Genomic DNA, 22,993 nt, shown 5'->3' on the forward strand with positions numbered 1-22,993 from the left:
TCACATAATTTCATGAGATTCCAATAAATAATTATTTTTCCATCTCCTTACATGTTATGGGGGCTCCAGTGCAGATCGTCTCTCCAGGGAACGGAGGAGGAAGAGACAGCGAGCAGTGTCTGTGTGTGGCCCCCGGCCGGCCCCTCCTGACACTGTCTGGTCTGCAGGTGACGGGCCGCGCTCTCCTCTGAGACTCTGTTTGGGGAGCTGTCTCCAGGGCACAGCCTGGATAGGGGACGTTTTTGTCCCTCCTACATGGGGCTTCTCAGGCAGGCTGGGCCGTGTGTGGGCAGCAGAGGTCGTCAGGCAGCTGGGGGTGCAGATGAGGCCGCGTGAGGGGGTGAGGGTGCAGGGTGGACAGCGGAATTCCCGGCTGGAGCTCCTGCCACTACTTCCACCTGCAGAGCCAGGGCCTGCCCCCCTGTCTCTCACCCCTTCCTCTGGGAACTAGGCTGGGGGGACCTACACTAACTGGCTTTTCTTCATTCTCCGACCTCAGTTTCTGGAAGCCCCACACAGAATTCAATTCGATACAATTGGCCCCAAGATGTCCATCCGGAGCCGATGGCCAAACTAATGGAATGCAGCTGCATGTCGCAAAATCTTTGGGGCACTTTGTATTTTCTTGACTCCCCTCCACAGGTGCCTGGGCTCTGATGGGTCCCACAGGGCGCTGCCTGGGAAGTCACGTGCTCACCTGGAGGGAATGGGTGCAGGATCTCTCCAGAGCCTCTGGATTGTGCCGACAATTCCTTCGGGCCAGAATCGGGGAGCCTAATAACTACCTGTCCCTGTCGGAGGTTCTGTCTCTTGCATGAGCTTTGGCTCTGGGAGGCTCGGTTTCTCTCTGGGGTCTCGCTGTCGGCGGTTTCCTCACCACCTTGCTCCAGTGGGATCTGATCTTCCAAATTGCCATCAGCAGGGTTGGCGTGTAGCCTACTGCCAAAGTCTTGGGGGGTTACACCTTGGGGTCTCTTCTTCCTGCTGCGGGGTGTTCACAGTGTCGTCCACAGTCCTGCCTGCCTGTTTGAGTGCTGTTGGATATTCTGCCCTGGAGACAGAGATTTATGACTTTTGACCTATTATAATTTCTAATTCTGGACCATGTAATTTTCCTATTCATCACCCTTGCTTCCCCACATCTGAGGCCTGCCTCCCTTGGAACCTCTCCGTGGCTCAGAATCCTCCTCTCCAATCTGGCTCTGGCTTCCCACAGATGCCCTGTTTTGGCTCACATCCACGTGAATGTGACCAGTGGGTCCCAGCCTGCCTGGCAGTTACCCCGGAGCAGGAGGACAGGCTCTGGGCAGTCTGCCCCAGCTGGCAAAGCAGGAGAAAGGCCCCTCTCAATGATCTTGAGTGAGACTTGAGTGTCACAAGAAGCTGCAGCAAACACCCATTGCCAGGGTTGCCTCTGGTTGGCTAAAAAGTTTATTTCTTGTCTTGCAATGCCCTGGCCAGGATGACACGGATCACTCTATGTGTTCTGCTCTCTCTACCTGCCTTGACCTGGACACCACTCCTCACACTTTCATGTTGATCTCAGGGTTCTGTCCCTGCTGTCCCCTGACCTGAGCACCAACATGGTCCAGGCAGGAACAGTGCCCTTTCTTCCCTGCAGGCATACTGAGCTGTAGGTCCACCACTCTGGCAGTCAAGATGAGGGTGTATTTGACTCAGTTCTAGGGTGGTAGTTCATCTAGATTGCATTTTGCATGGCGATCTGTTTTCTCAGCTTTAAGATCCTGGATCAGTGCCCCAGGGTGGCCCAGATGTCATTTGGGGCTGTTTTGGATCCTGAATGTTAAGGAAAACATGACTCAAATCTTCAATTTCAAAAAAAAAAAAAAAAAATCTTCAATTTCATGGACTGTGTAAGCCCAGAGCTCTCCACACAATTCCTGTGAATTCCAAACTTGGGTCGTCAGGTTCCCATATGGACTCCTTGGCCGACTTGGATGCAAATTTCTGCCCAATCACAGATTTCCTCCAAAAATTTTACTCAAACCAAGCTTGTGTTATGCCACTTCTGTGCTTTTTGTTTGTTTGCCTTTCTGTTTTGTTTTTAGTAGGAAATAGCTGCTAGAGGCCAGTCAGCTTTCCTTATTTTTCCTCTCTCAAGTTATGATGCACAGAATTTTCTCTTTCCCTAGATAAGTATTTTGAAGCTAGACTTCACAGCAGTCACAAATACTATCCCAGACTTAATTGAAGGCAACATTTCCGCATGGATAGGTTTGAATTTATAGGCAAGGAAGTTAGTGATGATTATTTAACAGTATTTGGTTTAACAGATGTAATCTAAACATGAATAAGTGAGAAAAATGAGAGTTAGGTCACCTATTTCCATATTCATTTATGTTTCCACACACAAAAAAAGCACATTGGCATTTTTTTTCTCTGCTCCTCCAACTTCTTTTTTATTAAAACAATTGCATTCCTAAGTGTTGATTGTATTCCTATTGTAAACAAGATTTAAAATATGCATTAAACAAATGATATGTTTAAACTGCACTTGGGACTTTGCTTAATTCAAATGTGCAGCTATTTTTAATCACCACTTAGTGCAATTCTAGCTTTAATGTTGAGGCATGAATATATTTCCACACATTTCTTATTGTAGGGGTCAGACTGCTTTCTAGGCGATGTTCTTTCCACACATTCAGCCTTTTGGAAGCCTGGATGTGGTTCTTCATAGGAATTTCTGCTGAAAAACTTATTATTTAACTGTTTAACCTGAATAATAATAACAATGATAATAATATCAGATTTGCTTCCTTGACTCTTTTCATGAGACTTATAATCAAATGTCTGAGACAGCTTTCTGTTCTTTTCCTAGCTAACAGAACATAGTATTATGGTTTAAAAACATGAGGTCCCACCACTTTTTAAAATCATCTTGTTGAATGGTGTATTGCCACTTTTATTTCCATTTATCCAAAGACGCCATTTAGGTGTCCACAACATTCTGTCTTCTTTTCTACTCACTTGTCCTAAACACATTTCAGTCTTTCTCCAGAGTCTTTATAAATGTAATTCTTAACACCCATACAATAATCTACCATCCTAGCTGCATCTTCAGCAGTCAAATCAAAACTTTTATTTTCCCTCTGACATCTACAAATGCTTCTGCATAAAAAGCTGCTCTTAGCCTATGGTTGCAGGTGAGCTGCCTGGGTGGGTCGGGCCCCTGACTTGGCCACGCACTGGCTCTTTGATTTCCGGAAGTTACTCATCACCCTAGTGTTCTCATCTGCAGAAGGCTGGTGATGATAGTACCCGCCTCCCGGGACAGCTGTGGGGACCAAACGTGTTGTTACTTAGAAAGCCTTTGGATCAGTGCCTGGCACAGACTGAGCCCTCAACAAGTTTGACTGTCATTCTTTTCTCACTCTTACCCTTATTTTTGCAAATGTCTACAGTGGAAATTGCCCCTAGTTCCCCAGGCTGCCTGGCGTTCTGTGCAGGTTGTGCAACACGCAGCCTTGATTCTTTCTACTGTTCATAGTTTATGGAGAATATCCTGGAAATGCTCTTCTTCTTGACGCAAGTGGCTTTCCAGGTACAGTAAATTAAAGTATCGTAGTGTGAAGGGCAGCTGGCTACCTTGCCTTCTTTCCAGGAGTAACAGTAGTGTTCCCCAAGAAGGCAGCCATCACTTTTGACAATTTAGGTGACAAGTGCTTTGTGGAATATGCTTTGTTTGATAAAAAGCAATTCTATTTCTTCACAGATGGATGCAGACCAAGAGGCAACTAAGAAATTAGAAAGTTGTGTACATAGCTGTGTGGAATCACAATGACCGTGTTGTCCTGACACCAACCCAGCTGACTTTCTGCATGAATTGATCTTCGGCTATTTACTATTAGCTAGTACCCCTATAGCTAGCTATATTGCTTGCTCTCCCCAATTAGACCATTCAGAAGCTTGGCAAGTTGAATTTACTTTCTGTGTCTCCATCTGCCATTCATCAAATGGGAGAAAGAATCAGAACTGCACAAGGATATAAGGCACTTTGAAACGTAAATATAACTGTAGATGCATATGTAAAATAAACCCTAAAGTATTTTGCAAATATCTTAGTAAAACTATGCATTTTCTTTGAAAGGAGATAAAGATCCACAGATTATTTTCATTCACATTTTCAGGGCACTTATCTTTCATTTAAAATTAGGAACAGCAGTCTTTGTGAATGAAGAAAAGTCTGTTCAGATGTAGGTTTCATTCACATGATAGAGGGACCCTTGTCCAGGTCTCTGTATAATATGATACTATCCATTATTTTCAAAGATGCCTTTAAAGATGCCTTTTCAAAGACCACTTTTGTGAGCAGGTGAGAAGATCAAGGTCAGACTCACAGACCTTCCTCCACCATGTGCTGGCAAGGCTGCACTTTGGGCAAATTCCATTTCGAGTGAGCAAAGACAAAGAGTATTGCATGGTAGAAAGCACAGTGGATTTAAAATGAGAAGACCTGCATTTGCCTTTGGTTCTCCTGAGTAATCATCAACAAATCTCTCAAGAATCTCTCCCTAACACCTGGCTCTTTTATCTGCTCGCTGATTTTCTCTGAAGTGTACTACATGCTCAAATCGTCCAGATACCTATGCACTTCTATTCTGAGTGTCGTTGGATTCAAATATAATGATTTTGTGTTATAACTATAAAAAACTATGAACATAACCTTTCTAGCTACCTATAATGCTTTCTAGCACTTCTTTGGGATCACAGAGATACATTTTGGTTCAATCTCAGAGATTATCATGTCCCTAGGTTTTTCTTTGCATATTAATTGAACACAAAGCTTTAATTAGAAAAAAATCTGATATTTATTAAAGTAGAAATTTTCTTTCACGCAATCAGATTCTATTAAAGCCAAGAAATTATTCATTTTTAAGGAAAGAAGGATATATATAAAAAGTGCAAGACATACATAGAAACAGTTTGTCGTAGGCCAATTGCATCCCCCTAAATTCATATGTGGAATTGCTAACTGCCGGTACCTCCGAGTGTGACCTTACTTGGAAATAGGGTTGCTGCAGACGTGATTAGTTATATTGAGATGAGGTTGGACTGGAGTATGGTGGGGCCCTAATCCAATATGACTGGTGTTCTTAGGAAAAGGGGAGATTTAGACACAGACACACATGGGGAGGGCACCACGTGAAGATGCAGGCTGAGATCAGGGTGATGTGTCTATAAGCCAAGGAGCAAAGGTTGCCAGCACAACACCAGAAGCTACAGGAGAGGCATGGAATAAATTCTCGCTGATGGCCCCCAGAAGATCAATCCTGCCAACACTTTGACCTTGGACTTTTGGCCCCAGAACTGTGAGGTGATACATTTCTGTTGTAAAAACCATCCGGTCTGCAGTAGTTTGTTACGGCAGCCCTAACAAACTAATACAGATTTTGGTAACAAGAAATGGGGTGTTGCTGTAACAAATACCTAAGAATGTGGAAGTGGTTTGAATTTGGTAATGGGTAGAAGCCAGAAGAGTCAAGGTGCTTGACAGAAAAAGCCTAGATTACCTGTACGAGACTGTTAGTAGAAATGTGATTTTTAAAGGTGCTTCTAGCGAGACCTCAGACGGAAACGAGCAATATGTGATTGGAAGTTACAGGAAAGGAGATCCCTGTACAAAGTGGAAGATGACTTGGCTGAATTGTGTTCATCTATTTTTTGGAAAGTAGAACTTATAAGCAATGAACTTGGGTATGTAGCTGAGGAGATTTCTAAGTAAAATGGTGAAGACATGGCCTGGCTTCATCTTCCCGCTTTGGGTAAAATGCGAGAGGAGAGAGATGACTTGAAGAAGGAACTGCCCAGCAAAAAGAAATCAGTGCTTGATGATTTAGAAGATTCTCAGCTTATCCTGATTGTGTGCGCTGGAAACAGGGCCACAGGTGTGGCTGGGAAACCATTTGCTAAAGAGATTAGCTGTGTGGCTTGTGGATCCAGTCACCTCAGCAGAGAGACTGCCAGCTCGGCCTGAAGGGGCAGAGACAGGAGGAAATGAAGGCAGACTGTCCGACTTCTGGGATTCTACAGGCAGGAAATGGGCTGATAGAGCTATCTGGCTGCAAATGGGTCATCCTTCCAGAAAAGGAAAGAATGACCCCAGACAAGGCTGCTCTGCCACTGCTGGCCCCGAGGGCACCAGCCTTCAGCTAGGTGTGTGCCTCGTGGCAGACACGGTGAGTCAGCACTGGGTCTGCACTCTGCTCTCTTTGCAATGAGCTCCTGGGCTTCACCCTATGTTTGGTATCTGGGTTTTGTTATTGGCTCCCATTTCATTGGCATCACTGGTGGAATTAGGTCTTTCCTTTTCATCCCTGCTTGCTCTCTTTTATGTTTCTGTCTTGTGTTGTACCGTCTAAAAGTGTTGTCATAAGAAGGAGAATCACGGTGTAGAATGTGGGTGTAGACCCTATAAGCTTGTTGTCTGAGCCAGCCTCACAGACTGGGGAATTTATGGTTCTCCCTGGACTGGTGTCCACTTGGACAAACTTTGCTGTGAGCGACTAGTTAAACTGGCTGAAGTTCTCCTTCCATCTCAATTTCCTGTCTTACGTGCTTGGCTTTGATCCAGAGAGAGTGTTCTTTCTGCTTTTTTGTCGCTGGGAGCAGACTGTCAGGTTTGCATCTGGAGGAAGACAACTGCCGTGCTGGTGACTCTGCAGGTGAAGTGCACACGCACATTTCTACTGACCATTGCCAGCTCTCCTGGGGCTAAGTCTAAATCCTTGCCTCCGCCAGGAACAACTGCTGCTTCTTACATGCACTCTCATTACAATGCTAATTCTTGTGCCCATTTGTAGGTGGCATAAATTCATCAAGGGTGATTTGAGCTTTCATTGCACATGCTGGGAAAGACTGGACTGGAACAGAATTCTTCATTTGAGAGGTACCTTGGAAGAGAAAGGGGACAAGATTTCCCAGGCCCAATGGGCAGCATGTTTTGATTGGTATGCAAGGCCTCCAAATGAAATTCTGATTCAGTAATTGCTTCATTAAGAGTCTTTGGCCAAAGCTAATGAGCAATTTGACTAAATTAAGCAACAACAAACTAGACTCATTTTCCTACTAAATCTTCCTCCATCTTGTCTTCCAGTTGCTTCCCTATATCTGACTCTTCCTCTTTCCTCTTATCCTTTGATATCTCCCCTTCCTCACCTCCATCAGCTCCTGCCCCGTCTTACCCTTGCACAGACCCCCTACCTTTAGCCCAAGACCCCAAAATACCAGGTGCTTCTAAAGTTTCACCCCTCCCATGAGTCAGGCATGCAGGTAATTGCAGAATTTAAGTCTTGGGACTGAGCTAAATTAAGTATTTCTGTAAACTTGGATAAGCCCAGCAACTATCAATAGATGATTCAGAATTATTTTGGGTGCATATCAGCCAGTATTACTTAAGCTGTATCAACTTGTATAGGTTGATGTAGGTTAGGCAAACATGTTGGGCAGACATCAGGAGCTAAATCCTGGACTGCAAAAGTTGATTAGAATGACCTGGAAAGGAATCTACAGGGTGCCTCTTTCTACAATAAATTCACAGGGGAAAAAAACCCAGAAAAGTAGGTCAAAATCTCCTAAAAGCCATATCTGAACTATTTCCAGTAAAAATTGTTTGGATCCCAATTAGATCATGAAAACAGAGAAAAGATGCAACTATAGGAGATTTTCAGAATAGACAAGACAATACCTTCTGACAATATTCAGGAGTTAAAGAAAGTACTGATGTAACAGTGGCCATTTCATTTTGTCATTGGAATTAAATCTGAAATTGGAGACCTAATTAAAAAACAGAAATTATAATGGGAAATAGCCTCTTTACTTGAACTACAACACCTGGAAAAATATTTTGAAAGAGTTTTAGAATAAATATGGAACATAACCAAAACTAAATTTATGCCCAGCAGATCAGACAGCTAGGTGGCCCACTTCCTAATCAGCTACCTACTGATAAGGACACGTGTAGATACTGTAAACAGAAGGGACACTGGAAAAAAGATAGTCTCATCTTGCAAAGGAAAAATAAGACAAAGAAAAATATTTCAATTAAGATCAGTGAGGGTGATCCAAGGAATGAAAGAGGACACACTATGCTGCCCTACCCCTAAACACTCAAGGTGAATTAACTGTAAGTATGGATGGTCAGCCTCCTCAATTCCTGGTAGATATGGTGCTACTCTTGCCACATTAAACCCTGCCACCTTTGCTCAATTCCTTCCTCAGCGTAAACATGCCAGACAGGCGGTAGATAGTACAAATAACCTATAGGTTTTCCCCAGCTCCCAGCTCTTGTTGTAATACTTGGACCTTTGACTGAAAAATATTTCTTTCTGCTCTGCAAATTTAATAGGGAGATACTTATTTTGAAAATGGAATTACAGTATGGCATGCACACCGGAGGGACTGTTATTTGTGGTTTTAGAGGACATTTTTACTTATAAGTAGTTGGTTTCTGATCTGGATAGACCTTTGCCTCCTCTATTATGTTTGATGAATACCCCAAATAAAGATCTTGACACCATACATGACATTCTATGGGCTAAAAATTCCACTGAAATAGGAAAAGTAATTGGAGCAGAACCTGCTAAAGTTCAGATAGATCTTACCAAACTTACAATTATTTCCACACTAGTCCTTGAGGCCAGAAGCAAAACAAAGACTCAAACCCATAGTTAAAAGCTCTCTACCCAAACAACGACTTTCTCATACCCCACACTATCTCTTTTAATAAATACTCTCATCCTGCTGGTAAAGATACCAAGTGGACGAGAATATTGATTTGTTTGAGACGTCAAGGCCACCGACAACACTGTTGTCCCTCACTTCGCTATAGTATCTAACTCAAATACCAATAATGTCATCTATTCTGTCTGAAGCCACTTGCTTCACTGTAGTGTGCCTTGCTCTGTGTCTTTCAGTGTGCATCTAGACCAGAGTAGTCAATATCTTTTTGCCTTCAGTTGGGGAGGACAGCGATATACCTGGATAATCACACTTCAGAGGTTAAAAATGAAGTACTATTTTTTCCTAAGTCTTAAAGGAAGACTTAGGAAATATCTAAATTTCCCTTCTGATTCACACTGCCAATCCCTGCTGCAACACCCTAAATCCTGCCACTCTCCTGCCTCTACCAGAAGAAGGGAAACCTCACTGTCTTGGCTCAGTGAAGGCACACCCTGTGTTCACTCAGGTTTGTTAGGGACTCCCACAGAGCACCGTGACCTAGCATGACTGCTTGGTGGATCTGCCTCAAAGCGGAAAGTGGAGGTTATTAAGCAGAATATGCCATCACCCGTTTACGCCGTCCTCTAGAATACAGCCCTCTGCCTGAAGCAAAATCAACCCAGATGGCAGAACTTACTGCACTTACCAGAGCTTGTCAGCCAGCCAAAGAACAGAGAGTAAACTCACACAGTTACCCCTCCATATGTGTGGATTCTGCATCCCTGGATTCAACCAAGTGTGCACTTAAAATATTCAGAAAAAAAAAAAAAATTCCACAAAGTTCCAAAAAGCAAAACTTGAATTTTCCATGTACTGAGTATGACACTGAACCCACATGAAGCAGAAGTAACGTGTAGGTATTGCGTTAGGTGCTATAAGTAACTAAAGATGATCTAACATACGCGAGAGGATGCACGTGAGTTATGTGCAGACACTATGCCACATTAGATAAGGGACTTGAGCATCCGTGAGTTGTGGATTAGTGCCTTATAAAGGCTAGAGGGAACTACCTTAGCACCTTTTTTTGCCCTTCCACCCCTTCCTCCATGTGAAGACACAGCGTTTGTCCCCTCTCCAGAGGACACAGCAACAAGGTACCATCTGGGATAGAAAGATTAGAAGCCTCACAGGGCACTGAATCTGCCAGTGCTGTAATCTTGGAGTTCCTAGCCTGCAGAACTGTGAGACATTAATTTCTATTGTGTATAAATTACCCAGTCTGTGGTATTGTTACAGTAGCACAAACAGACTAAGACCGGCCCATTTCACATAACGTTAACAAAAAAATGTGGCTGTGAACTTCAGGGAGTCAATCCTTGGGTTGACTTTCCCAAAACTAAACAACTAAAAAATCAATTCAGAATTCCACACAATTGGAAAGCTCCTCCTATAAGGGACCCCAAACTATGGATTCTCAGAGATCTGCTAAAGAGAGCCGATCTTCAGAGGTAGACAACTGGCCCAAGACCTTTGGCAAGTATGTGACTTCAGATAGTGGGAATCTTCACTCAAGAATTTGGACCAAGACGTCTGTCTGATTCCTGTTTTGTTTTCCATCTAATTGCTTAATTATTTTTTTACTTAAAAAATTTTTTTATTTAAAAAATTTTTACTTAAATATATCTTCTCTTTATACCCCTGGTTTTTGTTGACTCATATTGGCTCCTTTTCTCTTTTCTTTCTTCTTTATTATAACTGTTATATCCAAACCTACTTATTCTGACCATTCTTAGATTATTCAAAACAATACCCACTGCCCTGAACTTTCTTGACTGCTGGATGTGCCATGTGTCTCCAGACACCCATGATAGAAACCTCTGGGTAATTCTGGTCTCATTAAATGAGACCATGGGCCATCATAGCCAGTGGCATTTCCACTTGTGCCTACGTGGGCAATTGATCCTAAACAAGTCAACTTGTGACTTTGCTAGTGTCCCTCCCTCCTAGAAAAAGAATTAATTAACAACCTACTGATCAGACCCTAGATAGCTCCAAATTTGAATCCAACAACTTTTGTAGGGTGATGGGTCAAATACTGACTACCTGCAAGAGGCTAATAGAGATCCAGATGTCTTCCAGCTAAGGTCAGGCCTCAGTTCCAACCACGGGTCATGAGCAACTCCTTCTTTCCTGATCTCTGTGTGCCCCTACTGTATACTCTTTCCTTTACAGCCAGAATGCCTGGGCACATTTGCCTCAGCTTAACACCACATGCCTTTAGAAATAGTAGTCTAAGATTCATCTGTACACAGAGGTCCCACTTCTATACATCATCAAGCTTGGAAATTCTGACTCACATGTGGATTCCAAAACAAAGCCAATCTTGATGATTCAGATCCTCTATTTGGAGGAATTACTGACTCAGTGTTTATGTGAATAATCAGAGTAGTGTTTCTGATAACCTTGCAGAGGTTATTAATAATAACACCTCTGCCTAGGTGGACTACAGATTAGTCTCGACTCATTGGCATGAGTACGGATGGACCATTGCCTCGCTCTAGTTCTCTCGCTGACTAGTTGTGGCAGTGTCTGCGCCATCGCTAATACCTCCTGCTGTACTTGGATCGATGAAATAGACGAGGTGGGACAGGCTATACAATGCATAAAGAAAGAGCTATTGGGCTGTCTAAGATGGGTCCTCATGCCTGTATGAGATTTGTTCTTGGCCTGAGTAGGACAGTTGAGTTTACTGGTTCTGAAGCATGTCACAGAGACCATCGATTGTTCTTGTTTTGGTCACATAGTCATGATGCTCGTCTGTTACATTATCTACAGAGTCTTAATGCTTTTATGCAGCTGTTCTCTTGTCAGGCTCACCATGATGATACAACAGCAAAAAGGTCAAGAAGTCTCACGACGCAGTTGACTACAGAGACAATTGTCTCATCCAGGAGTGGTGAAGTGAAGATCCAGATCTCTAGCTTTCTGGGAACTGGTCAGCCTCTTGCAAGGGAGAGGTTGGTCACAAGAAGGTTCTGAGAGACTCTATGTACAAATGATCAATCAACAGGCCATGTATGCCTATAGAACTCTGGCTCACATCAGCAGCAACGGGTCCAGGAAGTGAAGCCACATCTGCAGCAATTGACCTTTCTAGACTTGGTCAATGATGATCATCTTTTCTCATTTTTGTCCCCACCCCAATCTGCTTCCAACTCAGGGTTAACCAGAGAAAGCCAAGTATGCTCTCCAAGCCAATTACAGAGGATGCTTCACTTTTAGTTAGTAACCTCTACTTCCTATGCCAACAACCTCACTCAGTGCATGCCTGAAGCCTGTCCCCGTTTTTCTCTATAGAGTTTCTCTGCTGACTCCCTTGCTGTAGTGATCTCTGAATAAACAGATTGTGTTTGTTCTCAGTTGCATGGTCTTTATTTATTTCCATGTTTCTTAGCAAAAAAGAATAAAGGGCAATCTTGCTAATTAAGAATTATGTGCATATGGGTGTGAGGAAGGAGGAGATTCTGGGTAGAGAAGGGAAGAAAAGGTTAATCTGATTCAGTACAAGGGTGAAATAGAGAATATATTCAGAGTTGCAGTTTTTTAAAAAACTTTCAAGTAATAACCTTTTTCTGGTGCACTGTCTCACACATGGCCAACAACTAGTAAAAGTCTGTTGAATGAACGAGTAGACGAAGTTTGCTCTGCCCTCTTCCAGTCTCCCACAGCAACGTCCCCAGAGCTCCTACTGTCTGAGGGACATTCCTGGGCTGGGCGGCTGGCCCTGGAGCAGAACTGTGACTAGTGGAAATTTGTTTAATTCTTGTTCTTCCAACCTTTCTTTTGGTACTAATATTAGGTTCTATTGTTCTAGTAACCCTGGGTTCAAAAACATTACTATTTTCACGTTAGATTTCTTTTATTCAAGAGAAAGACCCCGTATGTTTACAAAGGCAGAAGTGATTTACAGTATTTTATTCCTAAGAAATTATGCAAGTAGTATTTCAAAATTGTTGAAGTGCTTTTGTTGAGGTTTTACAGGATATATAATTTATTCCTACAGAAAATGATTATAAGACCCTAAATAAGTTTTAGTAAATTGAGCAAAGGTAAAGCATTCATGAAAGTTAAAACTTTACATCCAAATATGTCCATGGGTACGGTTATCTGGTTGGACTCACCTGTACTCCAAGTCACAGGCTCCAGGAGGGTGTGCTGTGCACAAACCCACCGGGGCCTTTGTTCAATCTTCTCCTCCCCACCCCCTGGCTTTTCCCTCTAATCATTCCGTTTCTCATTTTTTCTTGTGATGGTTTTCTTACCAACTTCAAATGTTTAATGTATGTTGTAGTTCACTATAATGTGTGCATGCACACTTACACAGACACACACAAACACACAAACATACTTTTTTTTTTTCCTAAATGGAGATCACTTCCTTTGTGATGGTGTCCCTGGCTTTTCTGGCTTTGATCCACTCCTTCTGTGACTTACTTTTGTCACACCCTGAACCTCTGTCTCCTATTGTCCTGGTGGCAATTTTATACTTATGTTTCGGTGATCTGATTAACTTTTGCCTCCTTCAGTAGGGTGGGAATTATGTCTACTTTTGTTCATGATTTAATGCCATGCTTGGCACATAGTGGTGGTTTAAGAAATCATTACTGAATTAATGAAATGAAAGTGTTACCATCATCTAATTACAGTATTTCCCTATTTTCACATCTCTTTCCTCATTAGGCAGCACTGATTTCTTAGAATTCATGCTTGAGCGCGATGCACATTGGATGTTTAATAAACATCCATTGTTGAAATGGACTGATTGTATCTGTCCGGTGTCAATGCACCATGCCTGGGCGAGCGTGAGCCAACAAAGTACCAACGTCCCTGACTGAGAAGAAACATGGGAAATTACAAAGGAAAGATGAGGCAGCTTCTGAGCAGCCTGCTCTATTTCTTGCAGAAGATAAGTGATTAAATGAAGGGTTAATTCACCACCTGAAGTGGCATTTGGATGTATTGTCATTTTGGTTTCTATGGCTGTCTGATAAATAGTCAGTCAGTTAAGGGAACTGGAAAATATTCATTATAATGTAGTGAAAAAGTTGGTCTGAGAATTACAGACCTGGCTTCTGCTTTCTATTTTGTCTTTAGCTAAAGAGGAGCAAAACTGTTTTATCCCTGGACTTCAAAATTCTCATCTTAAATAAAGATTTTGGGACAAAAAGTGTCTTAAATTTCTAACCCTAAAATTCTGTGCCTTTTACTGTAAAATAAGCAGGGTGCAACATTTGAATTTTTTAATTATTTTAATTATTTCACCCACATATTCTTGCAACTTTTGTTTCATATTCTGAAAAAGTGGAGCACTTACATGATCAATATAACTTAAATGCAATAAATTCTCTATATATTTTTATACCCAACTTGTCTTCTCAGACTAACTCACTATGGAGTTCTTGCTTTTCATGAACATGCTTGTCAACTAATTGTACACTGTCTGAATTCTCTAATTATTTACATATGGTTCATGTTGTATGTATTATGAATTATTTTCTCTCACCCATTCGGGAATCACGGTGGTGTAGTACATGGGCTGGTGTGTCGGAGACACCTGGGTCTAAATCTCAGCTCTGGCACTCACTAGCTGTCTTAGCATGGCAATTTATTTTATTGACTTTAAATCCCCATTTCTTCCTCATAATATGATTTTATGCAGATATAATCAGATAATGAGTCTATCTACATAATATCATAGTCTTTGTAAGGATTGCAAGCTTTAATGCGGAGCAGGAGGGCGTGGACATGGCTGAGCTCCTGTTAAGTTCCTGGCACTGCGGGAAGGTGTCCCATCAGCCGGGTCCTTCACCTTCACTGTGTTCCATAAGCTTCCTGAAGCAAACACCTCTTTCTTCTTCTCTGTAAGCGCCACACCCCGATAAGCAGCAATTTTCAGAGTAGGAGCTTAATGTAGACTGACGGTTGGAGTGAAAGACGGCTCAATACTGAGAAGGAACACAGCCTTGACGAATGCTTTCTTTGGGTAAATGGTAAATGCTTTACCTTTGGGTACAGGGAATTAGAAGGGGATTAAGCCAATAAAATGCAGTGTCATGGGGGCCACACAGAAGACGGGAGACTGCACGTGCAGGGTGAAATAGAGCAGTGGCTGTGCTCCAGGCTAGACTGAAAAGCTATTGCCCATTAAAATGCCTCTCCTCTGGCTCCTCTGCAAGGTGGCAAAGTTGTAAAAGTGTTGTCCATTATTTCCTGGTAAATCACAATGGAAACACTGTGGAATTGTGCAAGAGAACTTAAAGGATTCATCGTGGTTTATTCCACTACAATAAACACCAAAGAAAGTAATCATGGTATGCCCTTTATTATGTGGTATTGTCAACCTTTTTATACGTGAAATGGAAGCTCCACAGGCTTGCTAATAGTACATAGGCCATAAAACCTTTACACAATAATGTTTAACTGTATCTGAAATAGTGGAATCTTCTGGTGGTTGCATAAGTGGTCTGGTTCTTAAATCTTCTCTGAGAGAATATCACAAGTGCAGCAAAAGACCTCTGGGATATTCTTTTTCAGAACAGGTTGGGTACAATTTATAAGGCTTCATTCTGGTCACGTATGATAGCATGTGTACATGAGTGGGCATGATGATGCCAGGCATTTCCAATTAACACTCCAAACAAAAAGGAAAGTTGGAGAAGTTGGGACTAAGGTACACAAATTGCCAAAATCTGAACTTGCTTATTTCGTTCTGCTTTAACCATATCTCAAGCCAAAGTTATTTTTTAGTTAACTCCTGGAAAACACATATTAGTGTGTTGAAAAGGAATAGATAAGAAATGTTGAAATATATTCCATAATGAACCTGAAATGAACATATGTTTCATGCCTGTCAGTGACTGTCACTGACATCCCTCCGCCCCTCCCCCCCCGCCCTCTTCAGTTCACTCCCTCCTCTGGTTTTCTCCTTCCTTCTTCTCTCTTCCCCTTTGTTTTCATTTTTTCTTTTCTCCAAGTTTGAGATACACTTTCTCCTTGTCAAATGAATTGGCGTCTCATAAAATAGAACAGTCCTTAGGCAGAAAGAGATTTCAGGATATCGTCAGATCTAAGCCCAGAGTTTCAGATTTAATTGCCTTTGAAAGGCCACATAGATGATGCTCGTTGATCCAGCTCCGAAGCCTTACGGCCTCACTCTCAGCATACGTAGTAACGAGGAGAGGTAAGTTTCTGCAGGGGAGAACACCTACAGAAATTACCTTGCTTTGGGTTGCAGGGTCGGGTCCATCTCTGGAGTTACAGAGGGAGATTCAGTTTTCAATTCTCCATACATGTATGAAGCTATCAGCACATATAATGGTCTCAGGATTCCATAGCCTTGGGTGTTAATACAGTGACGTCTTATTATAAACCATAATTTACTGTCTGTACTTCCTCCTAACTTCATGAACACTGATTGGCGGGGGCAGAGCAATGCAATGTAGAAGATGATTCCAACTGAGTAGCTTCCATGGAAAATTGAAACATGTCATACTATACCATGCCTAATACATTAAACTGTGTGTGTGTCAGATGAAAAATTCTGTTGTGAGAAATGAACAAGAATTTACAGAGAACTTGGCGGGCGCAATGAGCAAAGATTTTCAAAATAAAGAGTCGAAAGTTTCCTTTTGGCCTGTGAACTCTTGCAGTTTTCAATCAAAATTGTCCAAGTGGAACCTGGCAGAGCAGCAATGGCTCATTTAAATCAGAAGAATGGTGCAATAGCTGTAAATAGGTTTTAAGCACCAGAAACAGGAATTTCTTTTGCCACGCAATAGCAGAACAATTTGTTTTTTGTGTAAACACATTCACCAATTTCAGTGGAATAAAGAGTTCTTCTGTGAAGACAGGTCAGGGTTATTTCAACTTAAGAAAATACCAGAAGATGGTTTTTGTTAAAGCTGCTACAGGGAAATTTCTGATGACCCAATCCTCTGTGATCCGAGTCCCCACCAGTCTCAGTTACCTTGGCTGCGCAGATATCAGAGAGGGAAAGCAGCAAAGCCAGCCTGAAAACTAACGTTGACCTTTTTGTGCTCTGTGTGGAGCTGAGATGCATTGTTCCTATATTAATTCTTAGGACATATCTCTTTTAGGTGGCCACAGTCTCTTTTATAACTTAAAAGGAACCTCGTTACACTCTCATGACATCAGACTTGTGTAATGGAAACTTTGGGACAAATTGGTCAAGGGAAAGGGGGTGTTTAATTTTTGAAGAGGGGTCTGCATGGGCAGTGGAATGAGCTCAGGCTCTGAAGCTGGCCAGGGCGACCGAAAGCTCACCGTTTCTGGGAGGGGAGAGAGGTCGTTTGCCTTTCTGAGCTGCAGTTTCCGTATTAAAGGAGCACAAATCCCTTGTGGTTAGAGATAATGTAGGAAAAAAGGTGACATAGTAGGTAATCAATAAGTTGCAGTTATAATAATTAAGAAAATGTTTGCCTGGTAAATACACAGTATTAACTAAATTACAGGGGCAAGTTAAAATTGCATAAGATACGTAGGTGATGGTATTTATGTGCAATTGATTTGATCTTTTAAATAATGCTTACCAATAAAAAGAGCCTTTTCTTTACAGTGAATAATTTAGCAAGGCAAAGCTTAGCCAGAGTCCATCGACATGTATTTGAGAATACTTTATAATTTTGAGCACGCTTAGACCTAGTTGGGAGAGAGACGAGACAGCGCTGGAGTCCAGCTGCCGGCTTCGCACCCCACCTCCGCCTGCGCCGCAGTTCTTCATCTGCGCAGTGAGGGTGATCACAGCACAGATTCCATAAGACTGCAGTTGGGATTAAACGTAATCCACTCAGAGCAGGTAGAGTTAGGAAGTGCTCAATAGACTCTTGTTACTCTAAGTGTTCTTAGTCCGTGTTAGAGAGATTTGGGCAATAATAGGAGGTTAGAAGAGTCTACTCTGATAATGTAGGCTAGTCTTTGTGCCTTGGGGCATTTTTAGGAGATAACTGGCCAATAAGAGAGATGGACAGCTATTAAATTTAACTTTTTGTTATTGTACTCAAACTGAAAAATATCAAGATACTGTGATCTCTGCCCCTATCCAATGTCTTTAATATTAGAAAGGAAATATTTGGATGTTTTATCAGATATAAAGATTGGTTTGACGATAGAGGGAATCTAAGAACTGATTGATTAGAAACACACAACTTTCACTACTTAAAAGATTAAGTTGGCTTAATATACCAAGGGTGACACTTCAATGAGCCAAGGCTGAAGTCAAGATGGGCTCTTAATGCAGAGAAAAATCAAGCCAAGACAATCAGCGTCTTGCTGGCATTCTTGACTTCTGCAATCCTGCCAGAATCATCAGGAGTCTCCCCCCTTGAGAGTTCAGACAGGATGTGCTCTCATTAAAGTTAAAGATAAAAAGATTAGTACTCATTGGAGAAAATGTTTCATGGATACCTTCAGTTTAATCTCTGTAGTTTATAACTATATATTTAATTTCCTCCCACAGAGCCTAGTGAAGGACTACAACGCCTTGGAGTCCCACAAGCATTTTAGGACATGAGGAGCCCATGGGATGAAGTGACAAAAGGGGAAAGCCTACAGAGTAGAAGGCAACTTCACTAACATCTTTAATTTTTAAAAAATATGGTCTCTATTCCTATGTTTAATGGTCTAGCATTTTCAGTAAATCCCTGGAAAACTTGAAGAATGCTGTGACAGCGAAAGTGTTTAAGCAAAGAGACATTCTCTATTTGCAAAGATGAACATACGGCCTTGTTTGCTCCTGTCAATCCTCGGTTCTACCTATTGCTGCCACCAAGCACGTGTTCCCGACATTGGCCTTGGTCTGTGCTGTCCTTATCCGTATGAGAGGTGGACTCTATGTCCCAGCACCTTCCCTTAAGCCTTCTACTGACCATTTGTCAAGGAAAAAAAAACTGGCCCCCAAACTGTTTGTAGGTTTCAATCCTCTTATTTTTAACCTGTTAGACTCATCGGACTTACATTGAAGTCTGTTTCCTGCGCTGCCCTCTGCCCAGAATCCTCCCCTTGTCGACGTGTAGGTCTGTCTGATGCTGAAGGGTCCACAGAGATTGTGAGGATTTCCCATTTAGTGGTGATCGCTGGAATGTATAATTGAAGTTTATCATATGTCAATGGTGGAAGAGATAGCTTGTTTTTTATAATGGGATGAATCCTGATAGCTTTGAAATTGAAGACCATGACACACAAAATATAATTCATTTTGGTGGTTTACTAAAAATAGCTATTAATGGACACTGTATCCCCTTTTTTCATTTTACTCTGATCCTTTTCTTACTTTATTTTCACATCTCTCCATGGAAATACCAACCATTAATGGGAAAAAATGGTATTGGTTTTCTTAGAGATAATGAAATTTTAATTTTTGTAATAAATAAAGGGGAAAATAAGTTCATGAAACAAAGAGCTGTTAGGAACCTGATTTTAAAGTATTTTTGTTCCCTGTCTACATGATAGAGGAATTCGCAATACACATATACAAAGATAAGATAATCCTAGATTGTTGTTTTGTTCTAATTTTCACATGGAAAAAAGTGATCATTTTTAGCAAACTAAATGTTGGGTGGATAAATCTACATATATGATCAAACTGATTGAAATATTATGAAATTTATGATTCTACCTCATTCTAAGACTTAAGATAATTATACAGGAAAGTAATTCCTGCACAGGCACCACGAAAATTTAGCTTCTCTCCAAGCTTGGTGCCTAGTCTCACTCAAAAGTGACTGCTTGGAGTGGGGTCTTGTGAACACCCAGAAATAGCCTCTGCATGTGCACGTACAAACACACAAGTATGTATTTTATATGTTCTCTTTTTGAGGACAGAGATAAAAAATTATGAACAAATATTAGTTGCACATCATGCTTTTTGAAAAAATTATAATATGATTGTATAGTATAAACTATGTATATTGTATATATTGTATAAGGGGTTGTCAAATTATGGCTACAGACCCATTGCCTGTTTTTCTCAATAAAGTTTTACTGGAACACAGCTACAGCCATTTATTTGGGTGTTTTCTGTGGCTGCTTTCCCACTACAATGGCAGGGTTGAGTAGTTGTGACAGAGACTGTGTGACTCACAAGCCTGACATGTTTACTGTCTGGACTTTTAAGAAACTGCTGATCCCTGCAATATACAGTCCTCCCCCAGGCCTGGTCCCAGGACACCATCGTTCCCATATACCAAATTAATGCATGCTCAAGTTTCCCAGTGGGCACTGGGGAACCTGGGGACACGGACAGTAGACCCTCAGTGTATGTGGGTTTTGCATCCTGCACGTTGGGTTGAAAAAATCCACATATAAGTGGACCTGAGCAGTTCCAACCTGTGTTGTTTAAGGGTGAATTACAATATGATATGATATGATATGGGACAGGATGTGTAGAAAAGTACACGGAAGCATACAGCATGATGAACGCTAATAAACAGAACATACCCGGATCACCAGCATCCAGACCAAGAAACAGTCTTGTCAGCGTGCCCTCATGCCTACTTGCTATCAATACCCACAGTGTTTTTTTTTTTTTTTTAGCTGCCTTGTAATATTCCATTGTTTGAATGGGCCTTAATTTGTTAAGCCATTTCCTGATGCATGGGCACTTAGTGACTTTTTTTTTTTGTTGCAAACAACGCTCCATTTAGCATCTTTGTATGTATTTTCTTGTATTTTGGGGCCTGTATATGTAGGCTAATTTACTAGGAGCAGAACTGTGGAGTCAAAGGGAAAACGGGCATTTTGAATTATAATCATTGCCATGTTACACTCCAAAGAGGTTGTATCACTTTCATACTTTACACCAGGGTATCAGAATGCCTTCTACACTAGATTAGCAAATAGTTTGATCTCTGCTTTCTGATATTTGGAAATTATATTTCATTTTAAACTTAATTTTTATTATTTTAATTTGGAATGAAATTATGCATTCTTTCATTTGTTATAAATAATTCTATTTCTTTTGGGGGGATAGTTTTATGACAACTTTTTCAAATTTTTCTCAAGTAATTGGTCTACTAGATGTTCTGTATTTTTTCAGGGAGAATTGTTTAATTTATATTAATAGTTTCTTAGGTTAACACTTACTGTATTCATTCCCCAGACATTTTTGTGTAGGGACAGACAAAACCTCTGTTTATGATTCTTATAGTTTTTCTCTTCTGTATATGTGACTATTTCTCCATTCTCATTTTTAATGCTGTAGATTTATTCTTTTCTTTTTTTGTTTCTTTATGCATATCTTTTCCCCAAGGAAAAAAGCTCTTGTTTACTTGTTTAATCATTTTCTTTTGTTCTATTAATTTGTTGCTTTAATTTTTCCAAATTACTTTCTACAAACTGCTTTCTTTGGATTATTTTGCTGTTTATTTCTTCATCTTTTTAATTTTAATGATAAACTCAATTATTTTAATTACTTTCTATTTAGAAATTTGATATTTAAAGCTATGAATTTTACCACCAATACTGTTAGCTAGAGGTAGCACTAAAATTCTCATACTCAGTGCTATCAATATTGGCATTTTCTAGATATTTCACAATTTGACCTCTGATTTTCCCTCTCAGCTCAAGATTATTTTTAACAAAAGTTTTCAGAAAATATGTATGGTTTGACATTTTTGTTGTCTATTTGCACTATTAACTTCTAAATTTTTATAATGTTGTTAGATCAGAGAATATCGGCTAATTTGTGGGTTATATTGAAGCTTCTTTGGGGCAAAATATATGGCCAATTAAAATAATGCTCCTCAGGCATCTGCAAAGGTTATATGCTCTAGTTTCATGATGCAGAGTTTGATATGTCTATTAAATCTAACGTATGAATCAAGTAATTTAGAGCTGTAATGATTTATTTTGTTCTACTTTATTTTTGATGGCCAGAGACCAATGAGTAAGTACACCTTACTGGTTCTGTGTTTGCACCTCTCTGTCTTGTTCTTGCTTCGAAAATGTTGACGTCTCCTTGTGTGAAGATTCACGACAGACCGTCGCTGTGGACGGTGCCTTCACTGCTAAGCACACGCACTTCATTTACCGCTTTATGCTTTGCATTCAGCTAGGACTCACAGTAATAGCTGACTCCTGATTTCTTTTTGTTTCCATTTGCTTGTAATATATACTATTGACTACCACTTCTCTTTCAAAAATTGAGTCATTTATTTGTGCCTCTTGTTTACAGCATGTGGATGGATTTTATGTTTTATGAAGTCTGAGAAATATTTTCTTTTAAAAAGTGAGTTCATCTTATTAACATTTACTTATATGACAGTTATATTTGAGGCGTTCTTCTTGTAGCTTCTATTTTTAGTTCGTTTTTTTTTTTTTGAGACAGAGTCTCGCTTTGTTGCCGGGGCTAGAGTGAGTGCTGTGGTGTCAGTCTAGCTCACAGCAACCTCTAACTCCTGGACTTAAGCGATCCTCCTGCCTCAGCCTCCCGAATAGCTGGGACTACAGGCATGCACCACCATGCCCGGCTAATTTTTTGCATATATATATTTTAGTTGTCCATATAATTTCTTTCTATTTTTAGTAGAGATGGGGGGGGGTCTCACTCTTGCTCAGGCTGGTCTCGAACTCCTGACCTTGAGCGATCCACCCGCCTGGGCCTCCCAAAGTGCTAGGATTACAGGCGTGAGCCACCGCGCCTGGCCCGTTTTCTGCACTTTGGTACATGTTTTGTGTTTGCTTTGCTTTGCGGATGTGCTTGTATTTTTTCGGAGAACCTGGAAAGTTTGTGCTCTGTTTTCAGTTTTTGTTGTTTAATATTGTTATTGTTTTGTTGTTTTATTGTTTTTTCTGATAACTATAATAATACTCTTCACCCTATATTCCTTGATTTATGAAACTCTGTCAGTATCTATTGATGTCCCACTCTAAAAGGTGAAAGAATTAATGCAGGTATACTTCCTTTTACTGCCATTTGCTTCTCTAACTTCTGACTTTTGACCTGCTTCCTTCCTCCCCTCTAGAGGAACTCCACCCCTATCTCTAACCTCCCAACATCTGCCTCCTTGCAACTACCCCAGGGGCTGTAACCTGACCAGTCCATATATGATTATATTTATACTTTATGTAATATACTCAAACTTCTATTTCTTGGGTATCAGTATTACCCATTGAGTCCATGGTATGAGAAATGGACTAACCAACAACTTACCTGTTCTCTCACTTTCTTCCAAAACCTGAATTAGTATGTGCACTTTCAGTGTCCTTTAATAATTGCACCCAAATTTCACCACATTGT

This window comes from Eulemur rufifrons, chromosome 1 (genome assembly GCF_041146395.1).
Source record: "Eulemur rufifrons isolate Redbay chromosome 1, OSU_ERuf_1, whole genome shotgun sequence".
In the NCBI taxonomy this organism is placed as follows: Eukaryota; Metazoa; Chordata; class Mammalia; order Primates; family Lemuridae; genus Eulemur; species Eulemur rufifrons.